The 14499-nt window shown below is 39.3% G+C and overlaps 1 pseudogene; it reads left to right on the forward strand.

Annotated features, from left to right (window-relative positions):
- Positions 1-1936: 1936 nt before the first annotated feature.
- Positions 1937-12535, forward strand: LOC127770218 (uncharacterized; annotated as a pseudogene).
- The last annotated feature ends 1964 nt before the right edge of the window (positions 12536-14499 follow it).

The raw sequence follows: 14499 nt of genomic DNA on the forward strand, positions 1-14499 counted from the left end.
AATTTAGTTATGTTAGTAGAGCCATACTCATGTTACTTGTGAACATGAATGATCTAATCATAAATAATTAAATACAAAGAAAGAATGCAATTATTAGACAGTTGATGGATCAATTAGTTATATTGCTGTTTCACGCCATAGCATCTACTGATTTGTGCCCTAGCTTCTACATTACATTATACCGTACGCTGATAAAATTATGATGACCAGTTTGTAGTGATCCATGCCTCTTTTTTTTTGCGTCAATTCCAAATTAATATGCTTGGAGTAATATTTACAGTTCACATTAAGGACAAATTATTTTTATCAAGGAAAGAACAGCTGAGGGAAGTGCTCCCCCTCCGGTAGTGGACTAAATTTTCAACGTTTCATGATCTAAATCTCGATCTTATTGCTGCTTCTGTGATAAGAAAGTTCATTGAGTGCCAGCAGACAATTGGGAAGGGATGGGGCCTTCTAATGTGATGCCCCCTCCATCCACAAATATAACTAGATAATACTGGATTAGATACATATATTAATACTACGAATCTACAGGAGTAGCAAATATTCAAGATTTGTGACTCAGTTCATTTTGACTATCAAGCATACACATGGTATATTTGTAATAGTCAACAGGTGGTGTAAAAATTAATATATACATTGTTGCATTTTAATATAACATTAAGCAAACACATAACATTATAATAGCAATGCTGTGAAATTTTCTGAATTAATTACTAATATTGTAGTTCGGTATGTGTATATTTACAGCTGTCTATCTACCTAAAAACCATGAATTATACAAGATAGACATTACTAACGATGAATATATGTACCTGAAGCACAAATGTGGAGTATAAAACAGCCATAATTCTCAAAAAAAAAAACAGCCATTCTTACCTTAGTGAATAAACAAATTAATGATTCGTTTGCAATTAATGGATCCGCAATTCGCAGTTTGATTATGGCATGATATATATGCATATTCTTTCGGTCATTTATTCCAAAAAACTTGTTCGCAAAATCATCAGTAGTTTTGTTTTTCCAGTAGTGTCCAAATAAAAAAATGATAGAAAGAAATTAGCTTTTCGAGAGACAACGCCACTTACCTAACTGAAAGGACCCCACTTGCGATAAGTTGAATTATTATATGGTGAGATATATATTAGCCAATAAGTGATGTGTCATTTTAGGGGCACAGTAAACCTTATATCTCTAATCTATAATATTAATTAATTAGATAACTTTGTAATTAACGACGCATAATTTTTACTGGTTAAGTGTTTAGTGGATGCTTAACATTTCTGCATTTACCTCTATATGCTTAGATGGACTGACCATGACACATTCAGTGGCGGATTGAAACGGTCGGGTTAAAGTTTAGGCACTGATATTCCCCACCAGTAAATAAAATATTTAGTTATTACTAAGCAAAGCATAAACCACTAACTTAGTGGGAAATACTATCGCTAGTGTAGGATGATTTCTGCATAATTTATTATTTCAACAACAAAGATTGGGCCACGTAGTCAAACGAAATCTTTAAAATTACGATATTATGACTTATTTTATTTTAACTTGCCACAGTAAAAAGATAAAAATTTGGGTGTCATTTTGCACTAACTAGATTGTACTGGTCCAACAGAACAAAAGGAGAACCTTTTACATCCCACCTGAATGTTTTTCTTTACTAGTGTAGCATTCACGAGCCATTTTTTTTAAGCTTTTCTCACTATATAAAGTGTAGCTGACCGAACCCGTAGCCTTCACTACACAGTTGAATTCGAACGAATTCTCCCTCTCCTACAGTAGAGATTTTTCCAGGTTTGACTCAATTCTCTGTTTTTGTTAGTTCTTGCTTTCATAATTACGATCAAGTTTGAAGTGTCTAATTAAACATTTTTTATCCCTGTAATCTCTCTCTCTCTCTCAGGCAGCTATAGGTTTGATCACCATGAAGGAGAAACTGAAGGCGAGGTTTAAGATCGTCGCCGTCTTGCTCGCCTTCGCCATGGTAGCTCAAGCTATGGCGATTCGTGGCACCGGTACGACGGCGGAGCAGGATAACACCGGAGAGAGCACGAGTGCGAAACATACCCTGCCTCAGGCTGTTGGAAGTGGCACCTCTGTGGACAACCACCATGCCATCCCTCGTGATCAGTACAGCAACCATGGGGGTGACGATGGAGGTGGCAGTACTGGTACTGGTGATACAAACAACCAGTGAGTTGATGTGATCATGGATGTGTGGAGATTAATTTCTGAGCTTGATGTGAGGGGAGATTTAAATATATATATATATATATATATATATATATATGTTGTGTTAATTAAGGTACTAAGTACTAGTTGTGATGTTGTTTTGATATCAGTAGCCCTAATCCTGAGAATAAGCTACTTCTCTTCATGGGGAGAGAGGAGAGCTTCTAAATATCAATGTACGTTGTATGTAATATTTCTCTTGTGTGCCATAAGCTGTTTACTCTTATGACAAATTAATTAAATCTATTGTTAAAAAACGATCAACTTAGTTCATATGTGCTCCCAAATTAGTATTCGTGTTGTCTTCTATCATCACCTAATAAGTAACTACAAACCAAGCCTTATAAACTTATAGTCGACACTAAGAAAATGCATCATTTCCACAACATAATTTCCCAATACCCTAGACTATCAATGTACACATTCCCTTACTTTTACTTAATCTTGTATCAGAAAAAAGTTCACCCTATCGACATAACTCTTGTACTTATTGCATGCTCTGGCATTACTTCTCCTGCATTGGGGTCTCCATTGAAATATGCCTTTGTTATCTATCGCAAGCAATCTGGCAAAGGATACGGGTGTAGGGATCGAAGGGGATCGGATGACAAGCCATGATGATGGGATGATGGGTTGCTCCGCCATGCATGCTCACACCATATAAGAGCAGGTACAATAGCAGGCTATAAGCCAGCTATAAACATATTTTAAAGAGATAAAGGAAGAGAAGAGAAGAACAGCGGACTACAGATCTGTAGCCAGCTGCAGCACGGACTACAAGACGTAATGTGTGTATGATAGATGGGACTATGTATTAATAGTATAGTAAGCAACTATTGTATGAATTGGCTATTACATTGGCTATAGATGATTTGGAGCTAGTAATGAGCTATACTATTAAACTTGCTCTAAGGATCGTCGACTCAACTGTTGATGTTGTTGAGAGCTGCGGAGCTCCATGTGTCCGTGAGAGTGAGTGCAATTGAGTGGTAGTAACTGGCAAGGCACTATAAATGGAAGGGAGAAGTGAAGGGAGGGGTAATATCGTTAGAGAAACAAGAGGAGGGGAGAGAGGAACTATATTTGTATAAGTTAGCTTGTACTTATTTCTCTAGTTTGGTTGAATGGTTTGATTCAAAATAGTGCGTACATTTTTTTTAAAAAAATGAAGTTTGACGTTGTTACTTGTGTATTTATAAATCTTACTTCCCATTTCGACATGGAGGTTTTATGTTAGTCAACACATTTGAATATGGAGGTTTTATGTTGTTGGGATACGCGTAGGCTACGATAGCATAAATCAAAATTTTCTATCGCGTAAACCAGGAACCATGCAAGTATTAGATCATAGATCATTACCACTCGACGCGCTGCGCAGCGGAAGAAGACGCTGAGAAGTCGAAGGAACTCTCGCGAAGTAGCGTGCGTTGATGTAGAGGAAGTAGTCGATCGCACCGGCTCGACCTTCTCCTCCTCGTGCGTTCTCCTCTCCGTACTCCCATGCCGATCAGCACAGCAAAACAGCGGCGCCTCTACCGGTATCCACACGTACAGGGACGGAACGCCACGCGCAGATGTGCTAGCACCCGCGCGCGGTTAGGGTTTTGCTCGGTGAGGGAAGTGATGGCTAGGATTTCTCACGTGATACAATGCCTCCGCCAGTCACACCCCTCACGAATATATAGGATCCATCACTCGGGCCTCCAAGGTCCGTAGGACTCCTATTCGGATCCCTATCCGAATTAAGCTCATATTGGATCTCTATCCAATCCCCTTATTCCGGCCCATTAAGCGTGCGACCCTGTAGGTTCAGGTATACTTGGCTATAATCCGAAAACTCCTTTTCAGTCCACGCGTCAACAGCGGCCTCTAGCAGAACGTATTGACCCACCGGGCATACATAAAGATCATATCGACTGAACCTCTAGTGTATACTTGTATGAACCCCTTTGCTGACCTCACGATATCGATTAAGCTCAAGGCTAGATATGTGTCATCCTCTAATAGCTCAATCGTTCACTCGAACCTGTTGATAGATTATATAACCTGTGATTGACTCCTCAATCACCTTTGGCATGGCCATTCACTTCCATAATCTACAACATCGAGGGGCCCAGAGATATCTCTCCATAGGAGGGGCAAATCCCATCTTGATTATTCATATCCCACTACATGTTTCATAGCATACCCGAAAACTACTTTTATAACTACCCAAGCGTTTAGCAGTCCCTAAGTAAGCTACTAGACATGTTGGGAACCATGATAATCTCACGTCTAAGGATTCAACACCAACACTAAATGAGATCACTGATGACACAACACATATGGCTCTTGCAGTGTCTCATGTTGGGTCTATCAAACAACATGTTCACTAACATATGTCCACATTATTAATTTGGTATCTCTATACCATGATACATGACACATGATCATCAATTAATATATGTGCTGATCATCTAAACATATTTGTTCCATATATAATATTTGATCATGGATCATTTAGAAATAACAACACATAACATAAAGAGTCTCATGAAAGAATCACATATTCATTAACGAATAGTGAGTTTATCAATTTCAAGGAATAAAGTCGGATAAATATGTAAATATAGTGTGTGATACAATCATCTCTATGATTGCCTCTAGAGCATATAACTAACATATATTTCTCACAAATAGAAGACAATGTATGGTACATGGGTCTCTGTTAGACTCGTAATAACATGCACCACACACTACTATACAAACAATCAACAGCACTGTTTTTAACAGGCATAAGGACTGGTTTAGGGACCAGCACTACGAAAACATGCATACAGTGTCGTCCCTAGCAAGTAGCAACATAAGGCCCTGGTGCAAAATGTAAAATAGGCAGTACAGCTGCAAAATGCAGCAGGTGCAGGCATGCGGCACGTGGCACCACTGCAATGGCACTATGGACGGCTAGCAGGTAGCGGTGGCAGTGTAGCATGACGGCAACATATGTGTTTCAGGGTCTGTTCACTTTGACGTAAAAAAACCTTACCAAATTTTAATATTAATAAAATTTTAGTATAGTTGTCAAAATTTTAGCAACTTACCAAAATTTTTGCAGAATTTTTTATATAGTTACCAAAATTTGACAGCAAACTAAATGTAGCCATTTTTTTTGCAACTTTACTAAAATTGCCCTTAGTTCTAGCCATTTTGCCATATAGCTTCTCCGACGAGATGTGCTTTTGTCTGGGTTCATGATACTACACTTAGTAGGCCGAGCATAGCCTACAAGGAGAGACGATTAGATATCAAGTGAGATCATGGACTTTCTATTGGGTTTAGATGGATTTTTCTCTGACTGATTAGTAAGTATAGTACTTGAAGAATTTTTCAGACTTTGGGGGCCCAAATCACTAATGGGGAAAGGCCCTTCACTTCCGGTTTATAACCCTTTTTACTCGCGGATTGCAAACTGGGATACCCAATTCGGGACTAAAAATGCCCAGTAAAATAACCGGGAGTAAAAATGGATCTTTAGTACCGGTTGGTTTTACCAACCGGGACTAAAGATGGAGCCAGGCGCCAGGTTGCTTTTTTCTTTTTTATATTGTTTTTAACATTGAATATTGATTTCACTCCATCCACAAATCATCCCCAAATCGATCATCTCAAATACATCACAAATTCTAAAAAATTACATCACAAGATCTAAAAAAATCATCACAAATACATCACATATTCATATCACACAAAAATCAAATACACCTTAGATTCAATCACAAATTCTCAAAAAAAAAAATCCGTTGGCACAGGCGCAGGCCCCCCTCCGGCAAAGGCGCAGGCCGGCCGCTGCCCGCGCAGCCATGCCGCCGGTCGCCGCCTTCCGCGCCGGCCGCGCCGCCGGCCGCCGCTGCCGCCCGGCCGCCCACAGGCCGTCCGCCCTCTCGCTCGTCGATCTGCTCTTGGCGATGGGGATGAGGAAAAGGAGAGGATAAGGATAAGAGAGAGGAGGAATAGGGAAGATGAGGAGAAGGAGAGGATAAAGGTAAGAGAGATGAGGAGTTTGGGAGGATAAGTCCTAGGGATTATATACTGTATACGGATTTTTAATCCCGGTTGATAATACCAACCGGGACTAAAGTGGTGATTTTTAGTCCCGGTTGGTGACACCAACTGGGACTAAAGATCGTCGGCCCCCTGACAGGCCACTAGCAGGGGATGAACCAGGACTGAAGATCACATAATTTTTCACTGGGACTAAAAATTCTTTTTTTTGTCCCTGTTCTTATTGGAACTGGGACTATTGTAGTTTTTGACCGACCCAGCAAAAATCAGTTTTCCAGTAGTGAATATATTGGCGACCCAGTGAGGTAGGCCACCCCGCACCCCTTACTTAATGGCGCAGTGTTTTTCCATTCGTAAAATGGGTGGAAACTAGGCTTAAGTTGAAACCGGCTGCGCTTGTTCTCTATTTTGGAGATAGGCCCACACTACTTGTTTGATGATTTGCCCGAGAGCAGTAGGAGGATGAGGCTGGCTTGGGGTGACCCACTGGAAGTAAGGATTGTTGTGCTGTGGAGATGCCAAAAGGAGTAAGAAGTGAAGTGCGGTTGTTGAATCCTTGGGGGAAAATGTGGGAATTTTATTGGAATTATAGGGTGTAATGATGAACACTATGACAGCATGCATGGGTAGAAGAGTTAGGGTTTTACCGTAGTAAAATTGACATTGTTAAGTGTTTTGTTTAATTTGCAAATTTTAAATACTTTGATTGATTTAACTGAGGCACCAATGAGTTGATACAATAATGCCAATTTAACCGTGAGCTATTCACAACATCTAGAACTTTTGTGAATTTTTCTAGAAATTCGGTACACGAATTAATTATGAAAACTTTTACTAGGTAACTGAATGTATATGATTGCCTAGATTACCCAAAACAAGCAAAATAATTTCGAAAGACAGAGTAGACCCTGTTTCATTGCTTGATAATTCATATTTTAAGTTTTGCAAATTAAGTTTGGGTCTATTACCGTCTCGATAATAGAGGGCATTTGTATTCTTCTCCGATATTTATAGTGGTAATATGATTATTTGATACATCCAAATCCCATAAACAAGTCCAAGGCTTAATTTTAATACCCTACTCCACTAATATCTGAACTTAGCTTATTATCATGTTCTAGTTTTGCCCATACATGTTGTAGTTTGGTCCCATGTGTCCCTGTGTTCCTGTGGTAATATTAATTGGAGAGTTCTGTATGCTTTGAACATACTTGTATGCCGCTGTGTTTCAACCATAGATTTTCTAAATTAACCTTTCAATGCGAACTAAAGATGAAAATGTTGATGTAGACGTGCTCCTCACAAAAGAGGTGGGTTAATGTGGTTGTGGATTTTGGGGTGGGCTAATTAATGTGCTACACCTTCAAGCAACGTAAATCTTTTCTACTTCCCTCATCACCAAATATATCTTAAGATACAAATTTGTTTCGCAATACAACTAATTCTGCATATATACCTCCTCACACAATCACACACTTGCCCCATTTAATTTCTTTACCTAGTTTATCATCTCAACCAACCACAACAATTTCCCACCCCAACCGTAACTTCATAAAAAAAAGCACAAGTTGTTCAACTTTGCAATGGAAGGAGTACTATTTACTTGTTGGTGCATGTTGTAAACAAATGTTAGTTTTACTGCACGTATCTCCTATTGTACCATAGATAATAGGAATGTCTACTATTTACTTGTTGGTACATGATGTAAACAAATGTTAGTTTTACTGCATGCATATCCTATTGTACCAAAGTAGTAATATTTGTACACATATATTACTAAACTAAGTATGACTAGAAGAAATAAAAATATAGAATGAAATCCAGGATATATCCAATTACACTATAAATTAGAAAAGGTCAGGTTTGTTGAAAACATACATGCAATTTGTGATCCTGGATGATCAAACACATGTGGAACTAATTCTATTCAAGTTCTCTAATATTTTCTATACACTCTTTTATCTAAAGTTGGATGGATGGATTGTAATGTCTTACAATGACTTATTGTGTTATGATCAGAGGCGTCCAGCCCATGACTAGAAAATCGATGAACACAAGGAAGAATCAACTTAAGGAAACCAATAGTATTGGAGCACATCAATACAAATGGTTATAGCGAAATACAGCGGTCCATTTAATTAGTCTATTTCGGCCCGTTTATGTCCTAGTTCCGGATGGGTACGTTAGGCCAAGTGTTCAGTAATATAGGCTAGTTAGCACTTTTACACAAAACTAACAAAAGTATAAGAGAATGTGCTACGTTAATATATGGGCCTAATTAACGTGTAGTGTAAACTAATGTGGATTTGGAAACTAGGGTGTTATGACTATTTTGATGAAACATGATTACTCATGATTATGGAAATTCTTTTAACTCAAATACTCAATTCACTATTAAAAAAAAACTTCATAGGGACCGGCCATATAGGTGCTGGTTGACAAAAACCGGCACCTGTAAGACGTTTGCCGCCAATCATTTCAATGACCGGCACCTATAAGACCTTATAGCTAGGTGCCGGCTCTTTGGGAGAGGCACATTGATACTGGTTTTACTTAAAAAATAGGCACCAAAGATCCTCCCGCCCAACAGCCCAAAAAAACCTAGGTAGCGGCCATTCACTAAAAGCAACCAGCACCTATTATCTTGGTGATGGTTCATAGTAATAGGTGCCAATTCTCATTTCGAACTAGCACCTATTACCTTGTGACGTGGCCCGGGTATGATTATAGGTGCCGACTTTTCATCATACAAAGTCATATGAATATAAACTTTATATCAAATTTGTATAGATTGATGAGATCTACAACTCTGTAGTTTATAACTTTTGATTTCGATTGGATGTCCGAAAATGTGTTATAATGTCTCGGATCTATTTGCATAAGTAAATATTTAAAATTTGTAAACGATCTCACATGGAGACAAAACATACAGAAAAGTTGTACAACTTGATGAGATCTACAATTTTTCTAGTAGACAAAGTTTTAATTTGATCTCATCTATGGTGTTAATTAAATTTGGATTATAAGTTCAGACAACTATGTCTCAAAAGATTAACATTTGTTTCCTAGATATCAAATGTTTGTAGGTGAGATGATAAAGATGCTTTGGATAGAGAGAGAAATTTGAGCTCGAATCTTGCTTGAGGCATAATTTTGATTGTGGGATGAAAAAAATCATGGGACTTGTGGAAAGTGGAGTAATTTTGATTGTGGGATGAAAAAATCATGGGACTTGTGGAAAGTGAAGTGTGACTTTATAGGTGTTAATAAAATTCCAAATATTTTTTCAGGGTTTTTAAGCACCTACAAAAATTAAAAACGGGTGCACCCTTATAGCTGCCGGTTCTAAATTTATAACCAGCACTTATAGTGTCACATAGGTACCGGTTTGAAATTAAAACCTGCACCTATAGCCATATAGGTGCTGGTTACCTCAGTCATTGGTAGTGACTAGCAAGTGTCGGCCCCAAAACTGGTATCTATTGGACCTATGGTTGTACGAAGTAGTGATTATATGTAAGAGACAGTAATATTACGTATATATGTGTGATATGTCACTAGAAATATAATCAGCCTAAATCTTTTATGGGCCACTGTTCTTGTCTATCTTGAACCACTGATCACCTAAATCTTGAGAACTTCTAGTGTTTCCATAAGACTACCTAGTCTCTTAGAATTTTTATACTTAACCCTTTTAGTTTGATTAAATTCAAAAATTAAATTAAACCTCAAATAAATTGTTTAACATATAGATATTTTTCCCACGGCACCCGAGATGGCATAGAAGGTAACGTTGCACCACGTCACTGTTCGCTTTGTAGAAATGGTATTTTGCCACGCTACCATGGTTGGCGTGGTGAAAGCCACCCTATGGTTTTTAACCAACAACAATATAATATTAATTATATATGCTGTGACCTAAATTTTGTGTAGAAATTTTAGAGCATTTTATACACGGCAACGTTACTTCAGTACATAATGCTAGCCAGCCTGATTTTACTGTGGAAAATGACAGCCAAACCAGGCGCTGCTTTTTACTGCCTCTGGTAGTTCATGTCACTGTTTGATATTTAAGTTTATTTATTATATGTGATAGATTGTAGGGACAATCATCATATATAGCCAACTTGTTGCAACAAAACATTAGTTATGTAAAAATCATCGAGCACCTGAAATACTTTGTGCCCACTAAAAGGTAGTGGGGTTAACTTTGTGTGACAAAAGTTAACATTTTGTTAATCATGATCAGGCTTTCACCGGCCCCATTTATACTGGCCACTAAAAATGTCATGGTCGATCTAGCATGGCATGTAGCTGAAATCTATGTATATATTTTTCTTTAACGCAGTGCTTAACATAGTAAGATTCCTGAAATATATAATTAGGTAAAGCGCAATAATCAAACGCCAACTGAATTAGGTGGAGAGGAGCGCAAACAAATTTCTGACAGGCCATATATAGCTATAGATAGGTAGCAGACAGGCCAGTATATTAGTGCACCTAACAAATTGTCCATTAGTTGATAATGGTGTCTTATCAGTTTGGTTTGGAAAAAAAAGACGGTACTTTTTCATCATGATTAATGACTGTAGTATGTGCGAAAATTCTAGATCTTAATTACATGTAGCACGACACATGCCGGAAGAATCTTAAGCTTAATGTTCAGTTAATATAATTTACATGATTTTATATGTATTTCTACATTTTTAAAATTTTATAGCACAATTTCATTGGATATTTTAAGTCAGAGTAGGGCTGCAGCGTTAGCTGCCGAACTGCTGTATCCGCCTCTCAATGCACCAACCAAGATACACTAGCATGACCTTTTCTAATTAAGGAGGCTGAATTATCGAGCTCGTCTATTCTCTTAATTAACCGTGTGATTTGTGTAAAAACTTGATTTCTTCATCCTAATTTTCTAAAAAAAATCAACTTACCAACTTCTAATCAATATTTAATTTATTTTCATCTATCTCATGCACCAGAATTTTCAAACGGATCCTGATGGGAGTGCAACAACAAAAAGTTCATATATCACTACAACAACATATATTTAATTTCCTGGACATCGCCCTTTTTGTTTTCATGCGGTTCGTAAGTGGAACCACACAAAAAATAAAGAACCGGCGCTGGGGTGTCGCCCGCACAGAAAAAATCAATTCTCCCGTGCGGGCGTCCTAGCTAACCCAACCGCACCGGATATTCCTACCCCTTTCCGTCCCATCCACTTCAAAATTTTCATATATCTCTCCTCCTTTTTCCCTTTTTCCCGTGCAACCTCAACCACTCCCACCTCTACCTTATTTCTTCTCCCTCAACCACTCCCACCTCCACCCTCTCTCTCTACCTTATCTCTTCTCCTCTTCTTTCCGGCTTCCCACCAGCCTCCTCCCCGGCTAGCTTCCCCTCCTCCTTCCCCCTCCCTTGGGTGAGGCGGTGGCCGGGCGTGGCGACGGCGGGGACGGGGCGCGACGGCGGCAGCTGGGCGAGGCGGCCGGGCCGACGCATCGTCTCCTCCTCCTGTGCATGGCGCCGACGCCTCCTCTTCTCCAGGCGGCTCTCGGCGGCGGGGTCGACGGCGGCGGGCGGGCGCGGCGGGCGGACCTGGGGAGGCGGTGGCCCGAAGCAGTGTGCGCGCGGCCGACGATGACGACGACGGCGAGGCGGCGACTGGGAGCAGCGTGCGCACGGCCGACGACGACGACGAGGCGGGGGGCCGGAAGCGGCGTGTGCGCGACGACGACGACGATGGCAAGGCAGCGGCCGGGAGTGGGCCGACGACGACGAACAGGCCAGGCGGTGAGCCGGCCGCGGTAGCGAGCGGGCGAGGCGGCGGTTGGGCGAGCCGGGCGCTGGGCGCGGTCGCAACCAGGCCAAGCGGCAAGCTGGGCGCAGCGGCGCGGCTGGGTGAGCCGGGCGCAACAGCGAGTGGGCGAACCGGGCGAGGCGGCGAACCGGGCGCGGCGGCGGCCCAGATGACAACGTCGATGAGGCGGCGGCTCGGCAGCAAGCCGGGCACGGCAGCGGCAGCGAGCGACCGATTATCTTTTTTTTATTTTTGGTTTTTTTTATTCCGTGCGGTCGGTATAACACAACCGCACGGGATAATCGATTATCCCGTGCGGTTGGACCGTCCGCACACGAAAATGCTGTTTTACCCAGACGATTGGCTCCAGGCGGGCCGGACAACCGTACGGAAAAATCAAAATGTCCGTTTGGAAAAATCTTGAATGTAGTAGTGTATAAATAAAAGTAACAAACGAAAAATAATCAAAACATAACCACATAAAAACAATATGTCAATGCTAATCCTATTAATTAATAGTACTATTAAGAAAACAGTTGTATGTCTTTTAGTTGAAAAGTTTTCAAAATATAATAATACTATAAATGGTAGTTAATGTAATTACAGTCTAACTTGAATGCAATTATAATATAAATAGGATATGAAATGGTGGAGGCACATGCCTGGGATGCCCACATATCGTGGCAGTTCGAAATTAGACCACGCGGGGTTTATTTGGTTTTTGTTTTGCTGCACACAAATCTCAAAGCTAATCCTGTGGCCAAAAAATCCAAAGTTTTCTCCCCTGTACGTATAGCAAATCCCTTAATTGAAATAGGCTATCTCAGTCATCTAATGCAATTAAGTATTTCCAAGATAACCGTCTCAAATAGGCAGCTTGCCATGCATGGTCGATTATGTTATTTCCTCGTTTTGTCTTTGTGCTGTAGTAGAGTGACAAATAACGAAACCTATACATTCCCTTCAAAATTTAAGTGACGTCCATAGAAGTAATGTATATGCATCCGGCCCATGCAAACAATCGTGTTTTATCTCTTGACTTAACAAATTATATATTGGTTGCATATCTATAACTTTCTATATAGTTGGTACTCACCAACAAATATTAGAAACTAAAGCTCAACATGTAAGTATGCTACATCATCATCCATTATCAATTACTATTCTTTTAAAATCCCATAGAAATATGCCACATCTTTACTCACTAGCAACTACTATTATAGCCTATTTTAAATCCCATATAAGTATGACATATCATTTACAGTATTATATTATAGAGATCGATAAGTATATGTCAAATCATCTTCCTCACCTTATTTTCTCAAAATTTCAACTTTCATTATTTCGACAATATTTAACATATACTCATCCATAAATTCTGCAGCAAAGCGTGGGGTATCACCTAGTATATACCATGACGGAACCATAAATTATCAAATTCTAAGGGTGGGTAGGACGACTTAATTAACCAACAGGATATTTCCCTAGGCATATGCCTCCGCCGCTAGACGTATATGCAACTCTTGCTTAGTCATATATTGAAGCACAATTATGCACATTATAACTGCGTATACACTGTTACTATTTTGGAGTTTACTAAATTAAGATACTTCTTTTAGTTAAATATGGCTATGATCATGTCACATGTAAGATATTAATACAATCTTTATATGGAAACTATACCGTTATCTGCAACGTAACAAGGTATATGGCGTTAATTATATATTTATCATATCCTGCTGATGTCTTATTAATATATCTCACGAAAGTACTCACCTTTCTGCAATCCATGCATCTTTTTCCGACAAACAGTTTAAAAAGATGAGCGGCCAAATCAAGCCAGCAATCTATTGGTCGTTTCAGATTAGACAAATGGTGATAATATATCAGTAAGTGGAAGATCTACTTTTCATCATCAGTAATATAATATATCATCATTAACAGCAATATATTAGATAACACCGCACTTGACTTCTATTGACTTTGGTGGATTTCAGCTAGATCTCCAACAAAATCCTCTTTTTGAAAACATTCAGCTGTCCCTCTAGATGTATACATGCCTATTTTTACTAGTTTATTGTACTGTCTACATTTCCTAGAACATTTGAGAGTGCCACAGTTTTCATTATTACAAGGACGAGATTATAAAGTCAATATAGTACGTGTGGAATTATCTATTTATTTTAACTTGATAATATATGGCCAGTTTACTTAATGTCAGTTTTAAATTTTATACCAAAGTTGTTACAAATAGAATTACTGAAGTTGCTCAAAACATAATCAGTCCAACTCAAACAGCTTTCATACCTGGGAGAAATATCATGGAAAGACTTGTTATATTACATACATGAAATGCATCGAAAAAAGAAGAGTGGTGTGATTTTTAAGATTGATTTTGAGAAAGCGTA

The sequence above is a fragment of the Oryza glaberrima genome, chromosome 4 (genome assembly GCF_000147395.1).
Source record: "Oryza glaberrima chromosome 4, OglaRS2, whole genome shotgun sequence".
Classification (NCBI taxonomy): domain Eukaryota; kingdom Viridiplantae; phylum Streptophyta; class Magnoliopsida; order Poales; family Poaceae; genus Oryza; species Oryza glaberrima.